Source organism: Podarcis filfolensis (assembly GCF_964270895.1).
Source record: "Podarcis filfolensis genome assembly, chromosome: 15".
NCBI lineage: Eukaryota > Metazoa > Chordata > Lepidosauria > Squamata > Lacertidae > Podarcis > Podarcis filfolensis.
Genome location: NC_139618.1, coordinates 40,132,244 through 40,159,706, shown reverse-complemented (window position 1 = coordinate 40,159,706; position 27,463 = coordinate 40,132,244). Strand labels below are relative to the sequence as shown.

Below are 27,463 nucleotides of genomic sequence, written 5' to 3'. Positions count from 1 at the left end.
GCATGTGGCCAATTTGCCCAACAACAGTGGGGTGGCCTTTTGGCCCCCACCGCAACACGTGCTCTCTATTATGGAGATCACTCCATGACTGAAACGAGGAGGGTGGAGGAAAAGGAGGAGAATCTGAGGTGAGATTCAAATGCCCATTTAAACTCTCAGAGTGGAACTCTTCCCAAAGCTTCATTCTGCCTGACTCATTTTTATAAGTCATCTGGGCATGTGGCAAGGTCTGTTTGCTCAGATATGGGTACAAGGGAGCAAAAGATAGAGGGGCTGCTCCACATTTAGAAAGCAAATTAAATATATGTTGCTTGACAAGACACTTAATAAGGGGTGTCGGGACTACATATGCAGAATGTATAAACCGTGGTAATTAAGCTTTAGTGGAGACAATTTAGGCTGTCAGTCTAAATGCTTATGACATTCCCTTTCCTAATTTTGTCTGCCTTTGCAGTGTGAATCAGTCTATTTAAATTAGTTTATGCAACAAAACAAAACGTTTCTTTTCTAAGCAGGATAATCCAGGTATCTTCTAGAGCAGAAACACACACACACTTTTTGGTGTGCAATGCAAAAGACAGTTGTTCCTGCAAAGTACATGAGGAATTGCGATAACGGGATTGTGTGTGTTCAAATAAAATCCTCTAGAGACAGTTACGAAGTTTTGCAATATTTCTGGATCCATTTGCTTGTATATTCCTAGTATTTAAATGCTGGCAAAAAGCCCTGCCAAAGCAGCTCACATAAGCATTTATAATCATAAAATACAACTAAAACAATCTCATAACTACAAGACTAAAAACAGCAGTGTGCTCTTGTTTGTGTGTTTGTATAACCTTGTATAGCAATTCTGATCAAACAGATTAAAACACCCACTTCAAACAATTAAATACCCAGCTCAGCAACTTATTGAAATGGGAAAAATCTTTACAGTCTTGTTTTAAAAGCTAATAAAGATGTATATGCTTTGGGAGAGAATTCCACAAATGTGGGGCCACCACTGAAGTGGTTCTGTCTTTACTGTCCATTAGTCTAAAATATCTTAATGGTGGACTCATGAGCAGGGCCTCTGCAGCCAATATTAAAGCCCAGGTGGGTTTGTATGGGTGCAAGTAGTAACTGTGATATAATAAAGCAGTAACATGGGGAAGCAGAGCAGTGATGGCTTTCTTCCTCCTATGTTGAGGGAATGATGGTGTCACGTACTGGAGTGGCATTTACTATTTGCTAGTGTTCTTGAAGCTATCAGTATGAGTTTGACCAAACTGCGGGAGGCAGTGGAAGACAGGAGTGCCTGGTGTGCTCTGGTCCATAGGGTCATGAAGAGTCGGACATGACTAAACAACTAAACAACAAAAAAAGTGATGTAAACCTGGGTGGAGAAGGGCTGGCCATATTCTTCCTCATTTTGGTGATATGTATAGCATTTCTGTTAAAAGTTACAGTGGTACCTCAGGTTACATACGCTTCAGGTTACATACGCTTCAGGTTACATACTGTCAGAGCTGCCCGAGGTCCCAGCTCACAAAGGACCAACGCCGCTTCGTTGTTAAGTACGAAAGTCTTTATTGAAGTTCAGTTTCACTTCCAGAGCCGCAGCGTGCAGCTCTACGTCTCAAAGTCTAGACCGCTGATGCTCCGTCTGAATCTCCTCCCCCCAGACACCAGTTTAAGACTCTAGCCTTGCTCCACCTCTTCCTCTGTTCTTTCCGCCTCTGGTTCCGCCTGTCCGTCGGGGTCTCGCCCTTTCTAGACTCTTCTGACGCTGAATCCCCTGAGCCTTCCCTCTCCCTCCGGCGGGCTTTAGGAGCTGGTTCCCAATCCGGGTCTCCTGCTGTCCCCCGCGCCTGTACATTTGAACTTGGCGCGCGCGCCCAGCCAGCAACTTTCCTCCTGACCGTTTCACTGCTGCTGTCACTGCTTCCCCCTTCGGGGAGGCTAGCTGCAACTGACCTCCCCTCCGTTTCCCCACTCTCCGATGGAGGCGTGGTCAGCCCTGACTCATCTTCTCTCCCCGCTGGAGGAGACGCTGGTCCTGACACCTGTGACTCTCCCCCCCCCCACTACGCTCTGGTGGGGAAACTGGTCCTGATCCCCCGCTGCTGCTTTGGGGTTCCCCGCTGGCTCCTTGTTTCTGGTGCGTCCCCCCTGGCACCTCCCTTGCCCTGACCATCGGCGCCCCCTTCTGGGAATCTTCTGATTCGCTGGAGAAGCTCATGGAATCTCTCGGGTCACTGTCATACTCCCCTACGCTGCCCTCGGATTCTTCCCCTTCGCTCTCCATTTCCTCTCTCCCCTGTGCTCCTGCTCCCGAGCCCCTGACACATACGCTTCAGGTTACAGACTCTGCTAACCTAGAAATAGTGCTTCAGGTTAAGTACTTTGCTTCAGGATGAGAACAGAAATCGTGCTCTGGTGGCGCGGCAGCAGCAGGAGTCCCCATTAGCTAAAGTGGTGCTTCAGGTTAAGTACAGTTTCAGGTTAAGTACGGACCTCCGGAACAAATTAAGTACTTAACCCGAGGTACCACTGTATAGCAGTAATTCCTAAATTTGCATCTATCTTTATAAATATAAACCCTTATAAACCTGGCATTCACAAATTTTATGCACATTTCTTTTTTTCATGTGGTGTAGTGGTTAAAAGTGGTAGACTCGTAATCTGGTGAACTGGGTTCGCATCTCTGCTCCTCCACATGTAGCTGCTGGATGACCTTGGACTAGTCACACTTCTCTGAAGTCTCTCAGCCCCACTCACCTCACAGAGTTTTTGTTGTAGGTGAAGAAGGGAAAGGAGAATGGTAGCCACTTTGAGGCTCCTTAGGGTAGTGATAAAGCGGGATATCAAATCCAAACACTTCTCTTCTTATCAAAAGAAGAGGAAAAAAAATACAGATGGAAAAGTAACAAAGTAAAGAAAGAGAGAAGGTTCTGTGGAGGGTGGTACTGGACATTATGCAGCTTCAATACAGACATGAATCAACAGAAGTCTAGTGTCCAGATCAAGGGAAGTCATAGTACCACTCTATTCTGCCTTGGTCAGACCACACCTGGAATCCTGTGTCCAATTCAGGGCACCATAATTTAAGAAGGATATTGACAAGCTGGAACGTGGTCAGAGGAGGGCAACCAAGATGATCTAGGGTCTGGAAACCAAGCTTTATGAGAAGCACTTGAAGGAGCTGGGTGTGTTTAGCCTGGAAAAGAGGAGACTGAAAGGAGATATGATTGCCACCTTCAAATATCTGAAAGGCTGTCACATGGAATCATAGAATCTTAAAGTTGGAAGGGAACCATGGGTCATATAGTCCAGCCCCCTGCAACGCAGGAATCTCAGCTGAAGAATCCATGACAGATGGCCATCCAACCTCTGCTTCAAAACCTCCAAGGAAGGAGGTTTGAGTCCTACCCTCCAGAGCAGGAGAAAACAAGCATGCTCCCTCCTCCATGTGACAACGGTCTCCCTTGGGAGGTTGTGGTTTTTAAGCAGAGATTGAATGGCCATCTGACATGGATGCCGAAATTCCTACATTGAAGGGGGCTGGTCTACATGACGCTTCCAACTCTACAGTTCTGTTATTTTATAGAACATAAGTACAGCAGATTATTTTTGAGGTGTACTTTTGTTGTTGTTTAGTTGTTTAGTGGTGTCCGACTCTTAGTGACCCCATGGACCAGAGCATGCCAGAAAAGCAAATACTGCAATTATTACTAGTATGTTGAGGTGGATCAGATAAATTGTTAATCTTAATCCCTTGGTTTTCTTATCATGTGTGCACTTTATGTACTGTGCAGTTCAAGCCCTTTTGGCCCCCCCCCCGGAAGCATCAGGGGTTTTAGCGAATGTTGACCCACTGAAATTAGTAGATGTGGTGAACTTAGATCCATTAATTTAAATGGATCTACTCTAAGTAGAAACCCATTCTGCTCTTTTTTGTGATGCAGTTTCTCTACTTTAGTGATGCAGTTCATTCATTTGCAGTTGTCAGAACATAGACCTGTGGTCTACAAACCGCTCATTCCCTTTGCATGATGTTCACGCTCCTGTATAAAAATTAAAGGTGGCTTTCAAAATGTACCATGCAGAAAACAGCTTTGCAAAGCATAAGAAATACATGCTGAGCAGGCAATTATAAGCTTTCTCCCAGAAATGAGAATTTTAACTGCAAGTAAATGGCTTGAAAGATAACAGGCTCAGTGAGCATAATGGCTTTTAGGCAGATGGGGGATAATGCTTCCCTTAAAAAAGAAGCTTGTACAATAACTATAATATTTTACTCTTCTATGACACTTTCATCTTTATTTCGCAAACAACGTTTATTGGTAAGCCAGTATTTCTTTCTAATCAGATCTTTTGGCAACGGCGTAGGCTCTGTGTTTTGTGAAAAGCAGCTGCATTTTGGAGCAAATGAATTTTGATAGCTTAGAATACGATGGCGCATCTTGGAACAGTTATATGAATGCATATAATTTGCATTTTTATCTTTTGTGGTCCCCCCACCCCCCCTTCAGCATCTCCTATAAGCAGCAATGGAATGCTGGTCTGCTCAGCCTTACAGTGGCTGGTCCATTTCAATTTGCTGACCTGTTTCCACTAGTCTTTTGTTGGTGTTAGAACTGTTTCTCTCCTGAGTGGAAGATCCTGAGACAAAGGGGTGGAAACAGAGGGTGATACCTGGCACATTGCCAGGACAGGTTCAGCTGCAGGTCAGCACAGAGACTCAGAGACAAGTAATAAATTTAATTCTTTATTCAAGAAAACAGCATGCAAGCAGAGACTGCCCCCCCCCCCAGTTGTCAGGACTGACAATCTGCGTCTCCTACTTCCTCCTAAGTCTCCTCCCCAGCTGGGTGTCTCCCAAGCAGCCTTAAGCTATGCCTGGAAGGGACCATCTGTGCCCTTTGTTCTGTTACACACAAGGCTCTTCATGACCTTGGAGACAAAAGGGGAGGGGAACTTACTACAGTAGGAAAGGCAAGCTCCGTGGATACTTCTGACACCCTTGCCCCTCCTTCACGGCTTCATATGCAGAGTCTGAATTGCTTCCTGAATCTGGCTCTTCTCTCTCACTCAAGCCTGTTGCTTCTTCAGCATCCAATCATTCTGTCCCCCCTCTTTATCCTCAGATCTTTTCTCAATGTTCCACCACCACTCCCCTAGCTCTAAGCCTTCCTCTTCTGGGGAACCTTCCACCACTCCTTGTCATCCAGCCAGTCCCTGACACACATCAGGGGACAGAGCCTGGTAGGACAGGAAAAGAACATATAAGGCTGGTTAGCCAACATGGTGCCCACCAAATGTTGATGGGCCACAATTCCCATCCTCCCTGAGTCTTAGCCATGCCAGCTGGAGTTGGAGTCCAGCAACATCTGGAGGGTATGATGTTGGCTATCCCTTTTATAAGGTGTCCACTTACACATTGCCAAAAGAGAGGAATCATTACCAAAACAGAGGATACAGATTTGCATAAAGTTTATGTATGATTTTTATGCAAATATGTGTGATGCTCAGTCTGCTATATAGCTGCAAACTCTATATGAATTTCTCCTAATGCACACATTTTTGTATGCTATGCCAGTACACTCTTAACCCTCGTTATGCACTTTTGTAAATGTTGCTTAGCTGGAGAAATGCACAATGAGGTATGAATTTGAAAGGATGGCCGTGTTTTGGTTTGTGTATTGTTTCAGAAAGTGTGAATTAGGCAGGTTTGCTTTTAAATGCAAATTGAAACGAGTTTCTCTTCATTCCTAATCTTGGCTGCTGATTTGTTATATTTTGTAGCTAAAATTAATGTTTTCGATAAGTTTGTAGTCTGAAAAGAACAACAACAAGTTGGACTTCCTGTGGGCAGTGATAAGGCTACTGCGGCCTGTATAGCCAGCATGGTACAATGGTTACAATCCCAAATTTGGGCTGCAGATATAGAAAGACTTAACTGAGATTGTCATTGAATTCTGTGGTGTTTACTGCTGAGTAGACCTTTTTAGGATTGAAGTCTTAAGAGCAGCAGTGCTTCAATTAAGCTGACAATAGAGGGGGTGTTAGAACCTCTGCCTTGCACACCCTGAGCTACCAATGCTGCCGTTCTGTTCACACAACAGCACTTCTCCTCCCTCTCCCCTTCCCTGCATTCCCCTTTGCACCCTCAAAATCTGCTCCAGAGAATTGGAGAACCTCCAGAGCAGTTTTCTGGGGACATAGAAAGGCACCATTTTATGTTCCAGCCTGTATTTGTCACATACAGCACTGTTTCTGTTCACCTGCAGTTCATCTTCTTCCAAAAACTACGTCATTCATCGTTCACCATGGCAAAATAACTTTCACAATTCATGTGATTAATTGCATAAGTTATGTACCGGTACGTTATATTGTCATTATATTATCCCACCCCGTTCATTTCAATGCAAAGGAAACATAATGCTAAAGGGGGGGGGCAATCAATTGTGCGTCATTTGCAGACTAAAAACAACAACTGTATTTGCGGGATTGGTTTCCTTTCCAAACACGGGACAAATATGTGAACATTGGCAATTTCTGTGCATGTTTATTTTCATCAGGATTCTCCAACATCCCTATTTTGTTTACTTTATCTACCATAGAAGAATGTGGGGAGAGGACAATTTGTTTCAATGCTGAGATCTGTGGCATTTTTAAATGGTAATTTCTATTTTGGTACATATTGCTTAATACATTATCTTGAAAAATAAAATATACAAACCCCCACTAGCCCACTTAGCTAATTAAAAACAGGACTCATCATCCTAATTAGATCTGTTTTGATGTTTTAGCATTTTTTCCCATGGAACATTTCCCTCTTCCTCTCCTTCCCAAGTCACATTGCTCCCATGGATTCTCATTATTCACAATTAGATATTGGAATACGCGTGTTTCATAAAGAGGAGCAAGCAAAGCCCTTGCAAAACACGAAGCACATTTGGAAAAATGGGGACTTGATTGGTTATTTAGTTCCTATACTGCTTAATACATTTATCTCTGCTCAATGTATAGAAAACTGAAGCAACAACAGACAACTTAAAATACCACAAAACAGTTATAGATAAAAATGCTACATTAGTACAGATTTACTAATATATATAAATCAATATCAATTCATCAATATCAATCAAATCAATATCAATTCTGACACACCCTCCCTCTCAGCCTCCAGGTTCTCACACCTGGTGCAAACTCTCAGCTCACTCAACAAAGTCTCACCATGATAAGAGTTCCTGGAAACATCACCCTTGTCTCTCACCCTGGACTTGCTATTTTATGGGCAGGTCCAAGGTGGGTGGCACTTCCTCAGGCTGCCCACAGGTATGTCTCATTCCACACAGGTATGTCCCATTCCAGGTACAGTAGGTTGGCTGAGTTTCCCAGGCTGTCCAAAGAAAGGGAAGAGTTCTTTCTTCACCCTCAGTCCTGTCTTGGCTGGTGTGGTGATAGGACAGGGATGGGAACATCTGACCCACCTTAGCAAGGGTGTAGCTCAGCAATACCTGGAGGGCCAAAGGCTCCACACACCTGAATAAAGCAGAGTTTTTATGTCCTTAAATTAGTTTCTGGTAGCTGCGGAAAGGGTAGGAATTTCCCAGTGTAGGAATTTGTGGAGGGTTGTAAAGAAACAGCTCAGTTGGTTAGAGGCTGGTGCTGATAATGCAAAAGTTGCAGGTTTGGTCCCCGTATGGGACAGCTGCATATTCCTGCATTTCAGGAACGACAAGATGATCCTGAGGGTCCCTTGCAATGCTACAATTGTATGATTCTATGATACCTCTCTCTAAGATAAAACTGCATTGGACGAAGAAATCACAATACTTTTGAAAGGTGCTGGCTTGGATCCAATGGTGGTGTTGTGCAAGGTGAAAGAAAGAGAAGTGAGGGTGCCCAGTTTAACTAGTTTCCCCTTCTCCCTACATACAAACTATGCAATTCTGCAGAGTCCCCACCCCTGGGGCAGTAGCTGTTGGAAGAGGGAGGAGCAGGGTGCTGTAGCAGGATGTGGGTAGTAAGAAATCCCTGTTAGGAACCAAGCTGTGTGTTAGAGAGGGAGAGGGAGCGAACAAACAATTACCAGGCTGGTCTGTGCTTCACACTTGAAACACAGTGTTTATTCTCAGTACATTGAAATACATTATGACTTGACAGAAAAGAGGGGGTGGGGGTGAAACAAATTACTTTGCCTTTTAAATCAGGAGAAGAGGAAGCTTTGGAATGGTTGAATACTTGGCAAACCACTGGCAGTGCAAACTTCAAGACACTTAAGGACTTGGGCTGAAGCTGATTTATGACTATGAGTCGCAGTATTTCAGTAAACCATTGCCCAGGACAGAGTGCAAGTACTGTACCATCCCTGGCTATGATTTATGGCATTATGCGAGTATCATTGGTCCAGGATAATTGCACCAGTGCATTCCTACCTAATCAAAACTTTGGTCACTCAGCATTTTTCATATTGACTGGCTAGCAGCAACTATATATGATCTTAGCCCTACACAGACCTGTAGCGTGCAAAATATGTGCCCTATTGTTCAACTGCAGACATTTCCTCATAGGGTGATGCTACCGTACTAAATGTATTAAACCGTACTACTGTATTAAATGCAGCCATCATTACTGGATGCAGCATGGTGGATGTGCCTATTTATTTAAATGCATGGCTTGCATCTAAACCCATTGACAGAAGGCTTATCAGTAACTGCCAGCTGCAACAGTTAAATAGAGTTCCCATGTTCATGGGCAACATACATCCGAATAGTGGTGGAATCAAAGAATTATCAGGTTGGGGACAGTTGACCAAGAACCACTCTTGAACTTTACAGAGCAAAAAACAAGAAGTACCTGCAAAATTATCTTTGTAAGAAATAATATATCATGTTTTAATGCCCCAAGCATTTTTTTTAAAAATGATTTTTATCTTCCACTATAAAGTTTTCAAACCAGACACCATCTTGAAAAGATCTGTAGTCATGGTCCATGAAGTCTTTGTGCATGAGGTGAAGTGCTGCCACTACACTGCCCTCTTGGTTGCCATGATGCTGCCACCCTCTAGGACTGGTATAGGCAAGAGCACGTTGGTTTGGCTTGGGCATGGACATACATTGCCTGCCCCCAACCCAACCCTTCTGCCACCTTGACATCATACTGCCCCACCCCACCCTGGCCCCAACAAGTGGCAGCACTGCCACACCAGGAGGGTGACACAGCAGCACCTTACCCCAAGCATTGCAACTGTTCCTTTGTTAGAAGCATAAAACTGGACAAGGTAGACAAGCCTTCTTCATCCTGGTGTCATCCAGATGTTTTGGACTACAACCCTCTGTTGGGATTCGCAGGATACTGAGTAAGTCTGCAGGCTTCAACAGGCTGATGCAATACTCTGTGAAGTGCTGGGTCAGAGTGACTCAGCAGGAATATGATTGGCTATCACCTGTTTTAAAAGGAAAGCCTGTTCAACAGTAACTGTGGTGGTTGTGTGGTGGTTGTGCTGTGGCGTGGTGATGCTGTGGTGGAGAGTATTCGTTTGCCTTAAGGAGCAGGTACTCTGTATGGACTGTTTTTGTAAATACCTGTATATAGCTCACATTAAAAAGACTGCACTGGGAAAAACCTGGGACTCTGAGCGTTTCTGCTAAAAGCTGCGCGAGGAATTCGCGACACGCTCATCATCCCTTACCATTGGCAATGTTGGCTATGACTGATGAAATGTAGTCCAATAAAAACTGGAGGGCACCAGGTTGGGGAAGGCTGAGGTAGATCTTGAGCTCATGTTCTTTTGAGTGTACTGAGTGAACACACTTTATGTCAAGAAATACTTCTATGTGGCAATGACCACAAAGAACATTTCCAATTTGCTTTGCTCCATTAATTCAGGGAGAAGACTCTGTGGACGTCAACAGTGGCTGGAATTTTCCAGCATCTTCATAAATAACTGCAGAGCCTCCATTTTTGGATATATCAACAGAGATCTTTCTATTTGTCAATCCAATGTAGTCCAGTGACAAGTTAAACCATCAGATGATTTACAGCTTGGGGGGAGGGGAACTCTCATCTGAAAAAGTAAGCTTCTCAAAGTGATTTTTATGTGTGTGTGCCAAGATGATTTACTTAAAATTTCTTGTCATCTGAATTGGTCATGCCACTTAGCAAATCCTCTCCAGATCCAAGTAATGCATAAAAGGTCTCTCATGTTTCATTTTGCTGAATCAATACTTATTGCCATTGTTTCAATTAAGGAGGTTGATTGCAGTAAGCTCACGGCAGTCAACAAGATGCCATTGTGATCCATCAAAGGAAGTGATTCACTAACCTTGAGGGAAGGAGGAACTAAAAATAGCATTGCCTGCAATCCTTTTCTTCTACACACAGCTTCCTTGCAACTTCCAGTAATCAGGATCCTGTCAAAAATAAATTTTATCTAACCACTCTTCAGTGGCTCACAGAGCAAACAGCCATAGATGTTTCCAGTTATTTACATCACTGAACCAGCATTGCCATGGAGGCTAAGGATGGAAGTAGAATCCATTGAACTGGGGTTCTGAAGTAGAATCTCTCAAGCTTTACTGCCCAGACCGTGGTATGGCTTGCACTGGGTTGAACCTTCAGTGATAATTTTGGACCATTCAGGAGCAAATGGCAAGGGGTTAGCAAGCTTGTTCAGGAGGGGGACAGTCCATTGTCCCTCAAACCTTGTGGTGGGCCGGACTAAATTTTTTGGGGGGAAATGAACGAATTCCTATGCCCCACAAATAACCCAGAGATGCATTTTAAATAAAAGCACACATTCTACTCATGTAAAAACACGCTGACTCCTGGACCATTCACGGGCTGGATTTAGAAGGCGGTTGGGCCAGATCCGGCCCCCAGGCCTTAGTATGCCTACCCATGGGTTGAACTATGCAGTAGATGACCATTGGGATCACTTCTAAGTCTACAGTTCTATGAGTCAGCTCAGTCCAGTGTACAGCCTGTCAACACTTCCTGGAACTCTGAAAACAACTACCAGAAAGGCAGATGAAAAACCTGGACATACTGCTAACAGCTATGCTTGAAGATGATGCTTAGTAACAGGTCTTCATTGTGTGGGGAAAATCAGTTGTCCTGTGCAGACAAGATGAAATGGGTGGATCAGCTCATGGCTGAGGGAATGAGATTTGGCCTCATGGTCCCCCCTTTGTGTCCTAATCAGGGGGAACTTTCATGTACCTAGGATTGCTCTACATGGGGATACCTGCAGGTTACAACAGTGACTATCCACATATTTCATGTGGTCTGCACAGGGCAATTTATTCTGTAAGTTTTCAGATGTTTGATGATAGCCATAGGTATATTAGGAATGAGAATTTCTATCCTGACTTAGGGGTCATGAGAGAGGTTGAATAAGTTGGCTGAGGCTACCTCTGGTTTGCTTTCCCTGTACATAAAACTCAAATAACAATTCTTCTGTATACGTGATCTATGACTAACGGAACCTTAAGACATAAATCATTTTAATGGGATTTCCTATGTTAAATCAAACTGGAATTCTCTAGTGCAAAATGCTCTCTCTCGGATTAGTCAGTTACAACAAAAGATGTTCAAACCCTTCAAGAGACAGTAATGTGTGGTGGGGAAGATATGCTCCATTTACTTTTCAGAGCTTGCGTAGAGCTCATCATCGTCTGCATATACAGGACCACTTTTGCCACCAGTTGACTGGGTTTATGCCAAAGGTAGGGATTCTCAGGTCAGGTGGGTCAAATGCACCTCCAAGCCTTTGTTCCCCAGGACTCTCCTCAGCCACACCTCTCACCATCTCCTCTGTGCACCCTCCTCATGTGTTTCTCCCTGGCTGGAATGTATCCTTGAAGTCTGATGATACCTCTTACTTGCCTGGATGGAGAACAGAGAGGGGTATAAACAGGGCCAGGCCAAGACACTTTGGCACCTGAGGTGGACCCCATAATGGTACCCCCTCCCTACCAGGGAAGAAGGGATGAGGGAAGCTCTTCATCAGAAACAAGGGGGAAAGAAAGCTCTACATTAGGATCTGCTGCCCCTGTGGATCCTGCTGCCTGAGGCAGTTGCCTCACCTTGCCTCATGGTTGGGCCAGACCTGGGCATATGAAAATGTGTGCAGACACCTGCTTACTGTAAAATTTACACACACACACACACACACACACACACACTTTTGCATCTAGCCCAGCCCACTACTGACATGTGGCCCTCAGAAGAGAATGTGGCTCTCAGGCTAAAAATTGTCCCCCATCTTTAGTTTGGACATTCCAATAAGATATGGAGCTCCTCCTCATTACATTTCTTAATGTCTCTGGCCTGCCTTCAGCCCCCTTCCTATAAGTAAACTTGCATAACATGATATCTTCCAATTCATTTGTAAATCTAAAACAGCTGCAGATGAAATCTGAGATGCAGTGATAATTGATCTTGAAATGATCAATATTCCCATTTGAATTGAAGCATTCCTTCTAAGTTATGGTTAAATTTAAATCTATTGATTTAAATTTTTTATAGTTAGCTTTTCAAATTATTTCCCCCTACAGCAGCTTACATTGAAAAGGCCACACTCAGTGTGGTCTTTCAGTGGACAGGCAATTGTATCCCACCCCCCTGCTGAGAGCCTGAGGGCCCTGCCCTGCCTCTCTGCACTGGGTCCAGGGAGGGGCCTGACAGGCTTCATAAAGACTGCGGCTGCTGCTGCTGCTCAACAGAGCGCTGCTGCTTCTTTTAAATTGTTTTTAAATTTTTTTTTAAATGTCTTTTTAATTTTTTTTAGTGTGTTAACAGTTTTTAACCTACATCCTATGCCCTTTTTAAAATGGGGGGGTTGTTGGGCTGCTTTTGATTTTTTTTATTGTGTGCTTTGTGGTTTTGTGTTCTGATTTTATCATGTGGTATAGGGCAGTATATAAATTCTACTACTACTACTACTATTATAACTATCTTCTAGATGATGATCAGCCATAGACATTATGTAACACTACAAGATGCACAGACTTGGTTTGGTTAAGCAAGACAAAAATGGGAATAGCTGGATATCATCAGATTTTTCTAAAATTTAACTTTGCAACAAATGTTGCCAGCTAATTCCAGAGAATGGTCAATGAGCTCCCTCTAGTGCAAGATGAATGGCTAGCACCCAGATTTCCTTATTGTCATTTTAAACAGTTCATAGAATCATAGACTCATAGAATTGTAGAGTTGGAAGGGACCCTGAGGGTCATCTAGTCCAACCCCCTGCAGTGCAGGAATCCTGCCCACAGTCATGCCTGGGTGAGCTTGAACTACCAAACATGTTTAACAGCTAGACTCACATTTTATGTTCTGCATTATAACTTTATTGCATGCTTATTTTTATCATTGCTCTCCTTCAATAAAGGTTTTTTCCCCTCCTCCTCCTCCTGAATTCTAATTTCTGGAACACTGATGTTTTTAGTGCAAATTAGTGTAAATTAGTATAAATCAATGGGAAGTCACAGGTCCTGCCCTGAAGGCTTAGAATCAAAAATTGTGGTGGGGAACCTCCAGTCTGCAGGCCTAATTAGACATGACAACCCTCCGCATTGGATCCGCTGCAAGGTTTTGTCCAAGCCATGCCCACCTGTCAATCATGAAATCATAGATGACATTGGGGTGGGGCAAGGAAAAACATGAGCCCCTGACCAAAAGAAAAAAGAAAAGAATACAAGAAGTACCAACAGTGGAAGATTGGCAGATGAAGATGATGGATTTTTCGGAGCTGGCCGACCTGACTAGAAGAGTCCGCAACCAGAAGGAGGAGGAGTACCAGGAAGAATGGATGAAATTTAAAGACTATTTAGTTAAATATGTTAAGATAACTTAATTGGAAAAGCTTGCAAATATTAGATAGGCTTAGGATTTAAATATGTAAGGATAGGATTTAAGATGTTTAAAGATAAATTAGAAAGAATGAAAGATGTTAAGTGGCCAAGTTAATTTTTTGAGAAATTTGATTTTGGAAAACCGTTAAAATGATATATAATGAAATTCAACCAAAGGGATTTGAGGAAGTCACTTAATAATGTTACCAAGATTCAAATAGGATGTATGTATGTTTGTTTGCTTGTTTTAAAATTTTTGGAAAATTAATAAAAAAAATTGGAAAAAAAGAAAAGAAAAGAAAAGAAAAGGCAATCTGCTGGTAGCTGGTGCCTGCAAAATGCTGCAGCTTTGCCCATGCAGCTTGATTTCGAACTGTGCAGGCTACATCAAAATAACTATGTCAAAATGCCCAGCGGGTGTTGGGGGACTCTTGGCATTTGGAAATGGTCCCCCAGTCCTAAATCAACCTGAGGGAAGTCAAGTGGAGCTAGATGTAGGACCAGTAGATGGGAACATCATTTCTGGAGCACTGAAGGGGAGGGCTAGCGCATGCATGCCATTCCCCCCATAATGCACTTTGCCCCCCTTTTGAATGCACAAAGAAGGCTGTTCTAGGGGAGAAATCAGTATGTTTGAAAGCTACTTTATTAGTGGAGCTGGCTTTGTTGAAATCCTTTGCACCCATACTCAGGGAAGGTGGCAGGGGGCATGAAAGTTGTGCATCAGAAGCACTGAATCTTGCAGGAGTGCCAACTTGAATAAAATATTGTGGGGGGCCCAGGTAAGCCCTGCCCTGCACAATCTATCACATGACGCAGTGCACACACACCATTTGAATGGGAATGCCCATCAACTTCGTGGGGGCTCAGCCTCCTCAAATATTTTATTGTGGGGGCTGAAGCTCCCACAGCCTGTAGAAGTTGGCTCCTATGGGGTCTTGGTAGTGCACCCAGAGATTCCCCTTCCATGTTTGCCCACACATGTTATATGAACACCCAAATTAGGATACACAGAGAGATGTGAGTTTGGTGAGAAGAGACCTGTTTTGGCATTCTAATTCCCTCAAAGAATGAGAATGACATGACAGATAGCAGGAGCGAGTGCACCAGTTCCACCCCACACATCCCTGCACCATTCTCCTGGAGATGGAATCAGGTGTTCTTTCCTTTCTTGCTGGAATGGAGCTGTAGTAATGAGAGAAGCAGGAGGAATCCGACCCAGTTCACATTTAAATGTGAATCTTCCAAATTCACACTTCCCAAAGCAACACAAGAACTGAAGCACAGCATTCTTCAAAATGTTGTAACGGGTGCAGCAATGGAGACGCTAGGGTAATATGTGTCTCCATAAAACTGCATATATTAGTGAGGAAAAATGTATTTTGTTAGGGAAAACTGCTTTGCAAAACTGAATACTAATAATGTGTATATTTGGAGATAAATATTAAAATGATGAAATCTCACGGGGCATAAAATAGCAAACTCATATAGAAATAGGGAGGACTGAAGTTAAGATTAGAAAAAAGAGAGAAAGAAACTGTAATTGACATGCTCACGCATCCCTAGCTATATCAGAACCGAACTAGATGTGACATTAATTGTTTGAAGGCAATTAATATGTGCTGTTTTAGAAGAAAAAATATATAAGGAAGGTAATGGAGATTGCCCTCTGAATGCAAATAGCAGAACTGTAGAGAGCAGTTTTCATGGGGATCATGGGGTTTGTGTTTGTGCAAATTCCTTGCCTCCACCTCTCGTGGTCCCTGCCATATCCTACCTGCAGATCCTTCACATTACCCTACTCATCCTAGTTGCACATTGACTGCATTCAGATAATGAATGTTGCACCTATGTTGCTTCCTTATGTGTGACTGGGGACAGACGCTTACTTGCTTTGCCTCTTCAGTTACGAAGCAAAGGATCTTTTGCAGAAAGATTTCGTCTTGAAAAGGACCCAAGATCTGAGCAGCTGTTCCTCTGTTACCTTCTGCCTGCCTTTCCCCAAAATGGATTAAGAAAGATCAGCAAATGTTTTTGGCAAGCGTTAATCAGATCTCCAACTTTTAGCACAACATAAGCACCACTCCCAGTTTTATTTTAACATTGCTTCAAATGTCAACATTGTGCGGAGGATACTGCCTGCAATGGGACCTGCTTCTAGATAATCCCTTTGTGTTTACTGAGACAAATGTCTCAATAAACTACTTGCATGCTGATTGCAAACATAAAGGTTGCTTCGTTTTGAAAACTGTGATCTCTCTCTCCCTTTCTCTGTGTGTGGGGTGGGGGGCGAGGGAGTGCTGAAGTGGCATATGTTTTACTATCCTGGGGCTTTATTAATGAGCAACATTTCGTTATAAGCTAATTGAAACCTCTAGGCAGCTATTATTACTTTGAAATTGAGATGCCAGATAGGAAGACATGGAGCAGGTGAGCAGAAAGCATAATAGCAGTAATTCTTTCATTGGGAAGTGGAAAGAAAAGCACCGGAGGAAGCGGCGGAGGGGAAGCCACACATTTTGCTAGCTTCAAGACATATAAATGGGAAGCACTTAACTTGGGAAGGTTGCTGAAAGTTTTGACCAGTCTGCCTTAGAATGTACGTGATTTACGTCGTCTTTGCTTGGTCACTGTGATTGGAAGGAGATTATGGAGATTACATGAAGCCTGTAGACTGCTGTGGCAGGCACCCAAGATGCTGAACACATGTCTGTTCCTTATTTATATTGCTTTCTATTTAGTCTAGTGGAAAAAGTAGCGGGGGTGGGGGGCAGAAAAGAGCCAAATGGAAGGAAAGATGGGGGAAACCTCCAGGTATGCGGAAGTATGTGGAGTAAGACCAACATGTTTCAAATACTAACCACCTTCAGGACCCCCCATTCATAATATTTCATTTTAAAAATAGAAGACTGTATTATGTAAATCATTTCTATGGAGTCGAAGTTTGATAACAGGCAGTAAAAGAACAACAACCGTGGTCTGTAGATGAAATTTTAACCAAACTTGACCATGAAATAGTAGACTATATAATAAGGGACCATTTTGATATTTAAAAAAAGTAACAATAAAAAGCATTGTTGCAAAGGCAGAAAACTCTAAACCACCTACTTATTTGGTTGCCATGGCTTCAATGGAAACCTGTTAACCAACCAATTATTGAGTGTTATAGAAGGATAGTCATGTACATAGCAGGCTTGTTGAAAACCAGTGAACTTAAGTAACATGTCCTTGTCTTACTTAATTGGGAATAAGCTTCACAGAATTCAATAGGACTTATTTTTTAGTAGAGAGGGGTTGCGTCCAATGCTGGCCTACTCAGAGTAGAGTCACTGGAACTAATGGGCATGAGAATCTTGTGTCCCATCATTTCAATGGGTCTACTCTGAGTAGGACTTAGTTGACTGCAACCTGTGGTAAAGATGGCACTGATAGTTGGATATCGTTCATTACTTGTATGACTCAAAACAAATGTAGGCAATTATTGTATTCAGCTTAGTCAAGCACCATAAGATCCAGGAAGAAATAAATTTAAAAGTCAATTAAGAAGATGCTGGAAGATATCTCCTTGTTCATGCTAGACACCTAGTAAAATTGGACTGGGGGAGGCAGGGATTATCAGACAGCACCACGGCAACTTCGTGTTTCCTTCTTCTAAAAAGGAGGAACACATTATTACTTGTACAATCAAAAAAAAATTAGTAATAAAATGCTTATTCTATAGATTTGGCTTGCTTTTTTTGTGCTGTTACTTAAAAATCTTCACAATAGATCTTGGGTTTCTCTCCTAGAATAACCAAAGAGAAAAACCTGTTTTATCAAAGGAGTGGTTGCTACAATGGCTACACCAGTTCGTATAAAATAAAAGCACCAGGGATCTAATTGAAAGGAAGGGCTTTTTAAAAAAATAAAAAAAAGGTTGTAAAACTGGCAAGGCATGAAATCTAAGAGCCTGCAAAGCCAAGTGGGTAAGAAAAATGTTTCTGGCATGTTGAAATTTGATTCCTCCCACTCTGATGCATTCTCATACTGAATGTAGATGAAATATGAATGTAGCCTCTGTGGCCTTGCAGGGGGAAATGGATAGTTGGTTCTAAGGCCTGTGTGAGGGTTTCTTCATTCATTATCATCAACTCACATTAACAGCAGTAATTAGTCAATGCCAAACCAGCCGATGTCACTGAATTGTCTGAGACTAATTAAGCACAAATATTTCTTGCTTTCAATTTTTTTAAAAGAACCAATCTCTTAGCATGAAACTTTACATGGTTCTTCTGAAATACTAAGAGCAAGGTGGGCTGTTGCGTTTTGAATGGTAGCCAAATAAGTTCCACTCCCATTAAAAGCAATGGGCATGATGAACTTAGCTCCATTCATTTCAATAGGTCTACAGATGAGAGGCCTGGAGGGAGAAAGAAGGGAGACTTCATCCTGTGTTCTGAGCTTGTGTTTGTTCCTCCAACACCTCAGCTATTTCTAGGAGACACTAAACGGTTCTTGATCATGGCTTTCATCCATGAATCAGCCATCAGCTGAGCAACCCCTGTTGGCCCCAAACGGTGAAGAGTTCTGGTTCCAGTTAGCTATGGCAGTTTTAGTACACCTGATATAATCGTGCTGTTTAAACTATTGAATTGTATTGCATAGTTCATCAGGATGGACTTTTTAATTTTTATTTGTATTGCACCATGTACATTGATTGTGCTATATAAATAAATAAATAACAACAACAACTTTGGGTGCATTCAGATCCTGGGATCACTGCGTTGGTTTTTCTAGTTATAGCGCTAGTTCCCCACTGTTAGCTAGGAAAACTCACCAGAACAATGCAGGTAACCTAATTTGATGAAGTTTCAAGTAGAACCTTCAGTGGGACAGTGCCTCTCAGGTTCAGGATGGTGCATCACCTCTTCCTCACTGTCCTGCATTAGGAGAGATACCTCTACCAGGACCCTAAATCTATTTCTCCATCTCCCTCATTTTAAGCTGGTTAATAACATTTCTGCTGGATCAGGTCAGTGGGCCATCTAGTCCAGCATTTGTTCTCCTAGTGGAAAGCCAGATGCCCATGGGAAGCAGGACCTGGGAGCAACAGCACTCTCCCATCCTATGGTTTCCAGCAACTGCATGGTTTCCAGAAGCATACCACCTGGTGGACAATAGGAACAGAGGGCATGTACATTCATTGATTGAATTGGTGGCCTTGTGTTCTGACCAAGGATGCCCCTCCTTGCTTTCACCATCTGCATACTCTGACAAAAGTAACACAAGCCAATTAGGAGAAGGCAATAAAAGCATGGAATAGGCCCGAAACAAGAAAGGTGCTCATTGCAGCCAATCAGAGAACCCTTCCCTAAAACTGTATGTTTGTTATTGTGCTGTGTATTTCCTACATCTTGTGTAAATTGGAAATACCAATAAAAACATTTTGAAACTGCAGCTGGCTGATCTTATACTATCTTAAGGGACTGTTTCCACACAGTGAAAAGCCTACCAAGTGGCTCTCAGACAGGACAAAAGGAAATAAAAGCCAATTTTTTCCTATCTGAGAAAACACTGCTATGTTGGTGGGGAACTGAGGAGCGCTGCATATATGCACCTGCGTGAATCAGTTCTTCAACCAGTCTTTTTCCAGAGCGAGGGCTTTTTCCAGGTCTTTCTCTTCCAGCGTCTGACCTAGGACAAGACCTGGAAAGAGTGAAGCTGGTCGGAGCACCGTAGCAACTGCTCCTTGGAGTTCTGAGGCAGTTAGAATGCAGCTTGCTTTGAACGCTCGGAAGAACACAAATCATAACTCCAGGGTACTGGTCGTTTGGAACAGTTGGCAACTGCTTGGAGGCAGTTTGCATTTGAATACCAGTGTGATTCTGCAACTTTTAAAATACACTTTTTTGTTAGATGTAAGCTTATGTAAAGATTGGATGCAAAATGTGGAAATAAACACCCCAGCTGCCAGTTTCAAAGGAATGAGCAAGCAAGATTTGAAATAAACAAATACACAGATAACATTGGGTTTGAACACCACTTTTAATTACAGCAACTTTATTCACTAGTACTGGTGGATCTGATTGTCCAGTATCCCTTTTCTAAAAATGGAAAATTTTATAAAAACTCTATGGGGACAGACAAGTATTATCTCCCTATTAGTCTGACAGAGGTGTGGAGATGTCTGGTACTGTGAAATAATTTCTTGCTTAAGTTAGGGCCACTTTGTAAATTCATGATGAGGGGGATCTTTGAGTTTCCCAGCTCATTAGTTGCTTTCCTGGTCACTCGAATATCCATTCTCCCTACAGTCACTGTGTTGGTCCCCAGGTAGATGACTCCTTTCAGATTCGGTGATGTTCATGTGCTATGGACTCAAAATATTTCTTTGTAGATTTACAGGTCTTCTACAGAGACTTTTTCTGAACATGCTCGTAGGGATTCCTTCCCTTATAAAACGTGGGACTGAAAATATCCAGCAATCCCAATCTGAACCCCTGAATGGGAGACCGCCCTCAGCGGCGGAGCAAGCCGACTGGGCGCCTGGGGCAGTGTACGTGCCCTGTGCCCAGGGGCAGGGCCAGCCGCCCGCGGGGATGGGGCCAGCTGCCTGCGGGGCGAGGGGCACGACGCTCCATGGGGCCTCCGAGGAGTCTGTCTGCCTCCTCCCACTCAGCCACCCTACATCTGAGGGAGAGGCAGGGGTAGACCGTTTGGGGCAGCACGGAGCCTGTGGGCGCCCAAGCCACGGCGTCTCTGTATAGATAACAATTTTGCCGTGTTGTAGCAGGAAATCTCTTCCTAAATACCTGTGGTCTTCTGTCAAAGTCATTCCTAGCTGTAAATCACTGTGGGAAAGCTGTAAGGGGCAGAATTGTATTTACGGCAACGATAAAAACTGGAACTCAGTTCCGGCTCCTCTCAGGTTGGCCCTGTTGCCATTATAAGAGAGCAAGGAAGACGTTCGTGGTGAGTTCCAGCACCTCTTTTTCCAGCAAAATAGCACAGAGTTTCTACCTTGGGGCCTGCTCCACTGTCATGTTTGGTGTTTTTTGTTTTAGTAAACCATTTTGAAGGTTTTTTAAAATAAATAAACAATAAATATGAATAAAATATCACAAGCCAAAACTCAATCCATCCTGTAGATTTAAGTATCTGTCCATAGTCGCCTACTTGTTCTCAGAGGCCCAGAATCCACATTTCTTTGTAAGAAAATATGAAATAAAGTAAAACCATTTTTGCAGGCAAAACTAAAAATAAATAAATAAATGCGGGGGGGGGGGTGAGAAGAAATTTTCTACACCGGGTACCACCTGACCTTCCTTAAGGCCCCCTCCACTGTCATGTTTGGTGTTCAGCAGCAGGAGTTTTTGAAGGAATCCTGTAAGCAGGGCCAGTTGGGGGGGAGGTGTTGCAGGGGGGGCATTTGGCCTGAGGCAAAACCTCAAAGTGGGCCTCAGATTTAGTCACTTCTTAATATTTTTGGTATTTGATTCTTCTCTCAGCTTGTTTCTACCTGCAGCAGACCAAAATGTGACTCCCACTCTCAGCTTAGAGCTGCAAACAAGCAAATGAGAGGTGTTATTTGGTAAAAGACATGGTTCCTTTTGTTCGCAGATATTTCATCATATTTAATTACATCTCACTTCTTTGGTGTGTGGCGCTATTTTGTTTTGTGTTCCACCATTTAAAATTTTTTATTCTGCCTACAGCTGGAAGTGGCCTAGGTCTCTCTGGACCACTGAAACCGGGTGTCCCTGATCATTGTTCTTGCTGGCCAGGGCTGGGAGCAGCACCCAGGCACTCAAAGGCTTGGACAGTATTCTCTGTAAAACGGACTGCAAACACACACACAGAGGAAGCATGCCCCAGAACCTTTTGCGATTTGCAGTGTTTCTGAAGAAAATTCAAAAAGCACCATAGACGGTAGAGTCTGCAGTGAAATAAGCACTCCAGCATAAGTTTGCGATGAGATAACATTCTTTTTATTGTTAAAAGAGATATAGCATAAATATCTACAGGAAAATATAACTTATACTTTTCATTTATTCCCCCTATTTATAGTTAACCCTATGTTGTAAGCATCCCAGGGTGGGATACAGAAACATTCAGTTAAAAACAACAACAGAATATGGATAAGAAAATAAATATACACAACGTCCCCTGCTTCCATTTTAAAAAAAGCCAGTCACCGGATGGGAACCATTCCTTAGCCATATTGCTACTGAGCCTGGCATGGTTTCCGTTTTAATATGACTTTTATATCTCCACCAAATAGTGGGTTTTTCTTCTTCACATTCCAGTGTCACAGAAGAGAAGTACTGTCTGTATTTCATGCTTAGCTTTGGGTTTTCAGTGTCTGTAACACTTTCTGGGTCATTTACAAATTTTGGCTTAGAAGTGTTTATTTCACTCATTTTTCCAAAAATATTTTTCACCCAGAACCAGTGTTCCACTTAACAGCTGGAAAGCTGCAGCAAGAAACCCAATATAGATGGCCATTCCAGCACGTTGTTCTGTGGGAATCAGAGACACTCCCAAATTCCTTCGTTTGTTAATACAGAATGAAGATTCCATGCAATGGAAATCAGTACACAAGTACCCGCTGCCAAGTCCATCCTTGCTCCAATTGAAAAGAAGGTATAAATGAAATTCTTGTCTTTTCCCGGCTCAAAGATGTTGCATAGAGCAAAGGTCATCCAAAGAACGGTCACCGCATTGGCCACTGAGGCCATTGGCATCAAGTCCTGGGCCACAATGATTTCATCTGGCAGGGACTCTTCATCACTGAATGGTATACATATCATGTTGGTTTTCTTCATAGTAACTCTTCTTACAGAACAGGCACCCCAGATGCCAATGCCCACAATGCCTTGCTGGTTGCTGCCCATGATTTTGTCCACTTGCCACACTCTCCAGTCAAGGTTGGCAGATGTGGAGCAGATGCTCATTAGGCAGCCCAGGACAGCCAGGAGAAAGGCAGCTAGCTGCACGCAGGACACCCTGCACAACAGGCGGACTGGGAAGGACCCATCATGCGCCTGGGGTGGAAGTTCCGCTTTAGTGCTGGGAAGGCTAGCGATAGAAGGCATGCTGGAGAAAAACACAGACAAAAGATAACCGTTAGATACTTCGGCACAGTATCATATGGACATCTCCGAAAGTTTGAGCAAATAGTGATGTGCAGCTAAAACAATGCCACCATTCCATCAACTGTATAAACTGGTAAAATATTAATACATGACATGACTGAATGGCATACACAGAAAAAGCAGAAGAGGGGTCACCCCCTACTTATAGTTAATGAACTCTGAATAAAAAAGGTTATTCCTGCTCTTAAGTCTCCACACATGAAGTTAGAGGCACAAGCATGTCTGCTTCTTAAGTTGTTGCCATCTGTTATGATACAGTTCAACCCCCACCCCACCCCCACTTAAAATCTGGGGGGAAGTTGGGAAGAATCAACAGCACATAGCAGTTAGCTGGTGGTGCACTAGACACCGTCTCCTTCCCTGTTTAATACCTGTAACTTCTTCAATGAGAGCCAGCACCTCCTTCCTGCTTTCCAAGATCTGTTTTGTCACATATAACCACAATTGGCCATCATTTTTCTGGCTTGGGTGTCACGGTTCTCGGCTAACTTGATTGTAATGAATTTGCAGTCACATCTCTCTTCAATGGGTTCATTTCTTAGAAATTCATCTTTCTAATTTCCTCCATTCTGAAGCACCGCTGAGTTATGAAGAGTTTAAGTGTCCATCAATTAATGTCAAAACACAATGAAATACCCACCAAACTACATTTGACATCCACTAGAATACCAAATGAATTTACTAATGGCCTGCTCCTCTGCTATGAGAATCTTAGGAATTTGTGGAGATGGGGAAAGAGGCTCTTTTTACAAAATGTGAATTGGCCATTTATTAGGGCTCTTCAGTCCTTTTGAGAACTAGCATAATGATTTGTTTGAACTATCAGCAGTCCACAGGACCAAAAGGGATTTTTGTTCTGGGTTTCCTGGTGAGGTCTGTTGTGTTCTTAAGGAGCTAACCTAAGTAACCATCAAGTGTTTCCTATTTGGTGGTTAGTTTTTAACCTCTCATTGCTCCCGGAGCCTTGCTTGTGTGGTGGGCTTATTCTGTTTAATTGTTTTAAAATTTATATCAAAATTTTCTGGCATCCATGGAGTTGTATCGTGTTAAGTTCCACTCAGAATTCTCCCAATGAAATCAACTGAGATGGAACTATACTGAGTAGGATTTGCATTTAATACAAACCAAAGTCTTCAAGGCAGCTTACAAGCCAATCAGTAGTGAAATCCACATAAGTTTAAATTTAACAGTTTAAGAAAACAAACAGTCTGAAAGCAGACCACTTCATTAGCAAGAGCATTAAATAGGAACAAATACTGCATTGTCATTTGCCAAAAGTATAAAAAGGGATGAAGAATCCTTTTCAGCCTGAAGGCCATAGTCTATTCTAGGCAGCCTTCAGAGACCATATTCCAGTAGCTGGAACTTTTGCCTTTGTAGGGTACGCTAGATTCGATGCAAACTGACACACTCCATCTAGGGAAGCAAGAGGCATTATCAGAGTTCAAGGACACAGTCTGGTCCACTCAAGCACAGCTGAGAAAATATGGTCTGAGAAGAATATGGAGGGTCACTTTAAGACACTTGAAGATATTTATATGCTAATGCAAGAAGCCTTTGAGCCAAGATGGGTGAACAGGAGTGCTTGGTTTTTAGAAAATAGCCTTTATATAGTGGGCATAACAGAAACCTGGTGGAACAGAGAACCAATAAAAGGTAAAAAGGTAAAGGACCCCTGGATGGTTAAGTCCAGTTGAATTCAACTATGGGGTGTGGTGCCTGTCTCCGCTTTCAGGCCAAGAGAGCCAGCTTTCTGGGTCCTGTGGCCACCATCACTAAACCACTTCTGGTGCAGCCGAACACTGTGATAGAAACCAGAGCGCATAGAAAAGCCTCTTACCTTCCTGCGACAGCTGTACCTATTTATCTTCTTGTGCTGGTGTGCTCATTGAGGGGCAGTATTTCAATTTGAGCAGGAAAATGAGAGTACCCCTAAACATTTTTAAAGAAAAAAAGCACTGCCTGGTTGTAATAACAGGTGACTTCAGCTACACTACATAGTACTATTAATTATACTACTAGCTACATAGTACTATTAATTATATATACATATAAATGTCCAATTGCCAAGAAAATCCAACATGGTCATGTTTGATTTCAAAAGAGGAAACTTCACCAAAATGAATATATTGATAAAAAGGAAGGGGAAAGGCCAAACCAAGAGGGTCAAAACAGGGCAATTATACAGAAAATGTGTAGATAGAAAAATGCAAGTAAATGAAAATAAGGAGTCGTACCCAACTAACTCCTACTCAGAGTAAATTCATTGAAATTAAGAGACGCCTGCTTCTTGGGAGGAAAGCAATGACAAACCTAGACAGCATCTTAAAAAGTAGAGACATCACCTTGCCAACAAAGGTCCGTATAGTAAAAGCTATGGTTTTCCCAGTAGTGATGTATGGAAGTGAGAGCTGGACCACAAAGAAGGCTGATCGCCAAAGAATTGATGCTTTTGAATTCTGGTGCTGGAGGAGACTCTTGAGAGTCCCATGGACTGCAAGAAGATCAAATGTATCCATTCTTAAGGAAATCAGCCCCGAGTGCTCACTGGAAGGACAGATCGTGAAGCTGAGGCTCCAATACTTTGGCCACCTCATGAGAAAAGAAGACTCCCTGGAAAAGACCCTGATGTTGGGAAAGATGGAGGGCACAAGGAGAAGGGGACGACAGAGGACGAGATGGTTGGATAGTGTCTTCGAAGCTACAAACATGAGTTTGACCAAACTGCGGGAGGCAGTGGAAGACAGAAGTGCCTGGCGTGCTCTGGTCCAGGGGGTCACGAAGAGTCGGACACGACTAAACGACTAAACAACAACAACAACAACAAAGTTTATTAATTTCAGTTTGTATACCCTGAGTAGGACTAGCAATGGATATAAACCAATGACTGAGGCTGTGATAAGCACTGGACAATATAGGGCCATCCTGAGCACTACTTTCCAGCACGGCCCCATAATCCCCCCCCCCCCCGGGTCCATCCATCAAGTGCAAAGAGGCTTGGTGCAATGCCCTCGTCCAGAAAGACAACCTATTTACTGATTGGTGGTAGTTTTTCTTTTTACAGCAGATGCCTTGCATGGGGTTTATGTACATGTAGGCTGCTTAGTTCATTTCAACGGGAGAACATAGGAAGCTGCCTTATACCAGGTGAGGCTACTTAGCCCAGTATTGGCAGTAGGTTGGCAGGCAGAGGTGCTTCCTATCATCTGCTACCTAATCATTTAGACTAACATTTCCAGAGACTGAACTTGGGACCTTCTGCACTTATAGCACGCAGAAAGTGCATTCACCTGATGTGCTATTTTTTAAAGGCACACAAAAGGTAAAGCCTTAGAGATCAGCTAAGTTTGTTCTGGGTATAATCGACTGCGTCAGACCAACACGGCTGCCTACCTGAATCTAGAACAAAAGGTCATGTCTTTAGAAGATGCATCCTGGCATCTTTATAGAAGAACAAAAGCCTTTACTTGCTGATGTCTGTTGATTGGGTTGTGATAGGGTGCAGAATAAACCAAATCACAAAGCTGAAGTGTGTTAGAACTTTGGGGTAGCCAAATTGAAATCAACGCGGCCAACATTAGCCAAAACTAGGGAGAGGAGCAAAATTATATTTTGCTGGGATTTTAATGAGAAACTAATTTAGTAAGTACTAATTTTGTACTTTTTGAACCAATATGCAAATTGAAACACAATTATATTTCAAAATTTGCCCTTTGAATTTTGCAATGCAGTTCTCCAGCTAAACAGTGTGTATAAACAATGCATATACTAGGGGAAAGTGTATATATACATATAAATAGATGCATTAATAAAAACAGCATTCAAAAATGCATTATATTAAGGAAAATTTCTTGCAAAATTGTGTATGTATGACAAAAATTTGTACATTAGGACAGTAAAATGCTGAAGGATTTTTTAAACAAAAAACATAAATTGCTACAAAAATGTGGAGAATTTAAGATTTGGAAAAAAAAATAAAAACAGAGGAACTGAAATTGATAGATATCTACTCAGAAATAAATCTTATGGGATTCAATAAGACTTACTCCCACGCAAGTGGTGTTAAAATCGCAATATTCATCCAAGCCCTGGTAATTGTTGTCATTCATGTATAAATCATTCACCTGGAATGGTCAGGTGAATGACTACATTTTGTTTGTGAGTATAAGAAATACTGTATATTCTAGTAGCTAGAGAGCTAAAAATGAAAATGACAATTTAAATAACCCAAATATTTTCTGGAACATAAAAAAATATTTTCAATAATGCCATACTTCCCTTTGTTACGCAAGTATCCATATTTCATTTCTTGTTTGTCCCCGCTAGATGGCACTTACATACCACAACAGCCCAAATGGGTGATGTGAGCGGTCAGCAGGGGACAGCAGCAGGACATAAATCTAAGTGAAATGCTGGGAAAATGTTCTGACTAACTTTATGAAGGAAGGAGAATGGAAGCTTGCCATTATTACAGTGCCTCTGGAA

General features: G+C 42.6%; 1 protein-coding gene across 1 annotated transcript in view; it reads right to left on the bottom strand.

Annotated features, from left to right (window-relative positions):
* The window catches only part of LOC310750701 (uncharacterized protein), a 735,887-nt gene extending 715,370 nt beyond the window's left edge, over window positions 1-20,517 (bottom strand). The window contains exon 1 of the transcript XR_014542150.1: window positions 19,729-20,517. The gene's annotated coding sequence lies outside the window, so the exon portion shown is untranslated. The remainder of the gene's footprint in view (window positions 1-19,728) is intronic.
* Window positions 20,518-27,463: the final 6,946 nt, after the last annotated feature.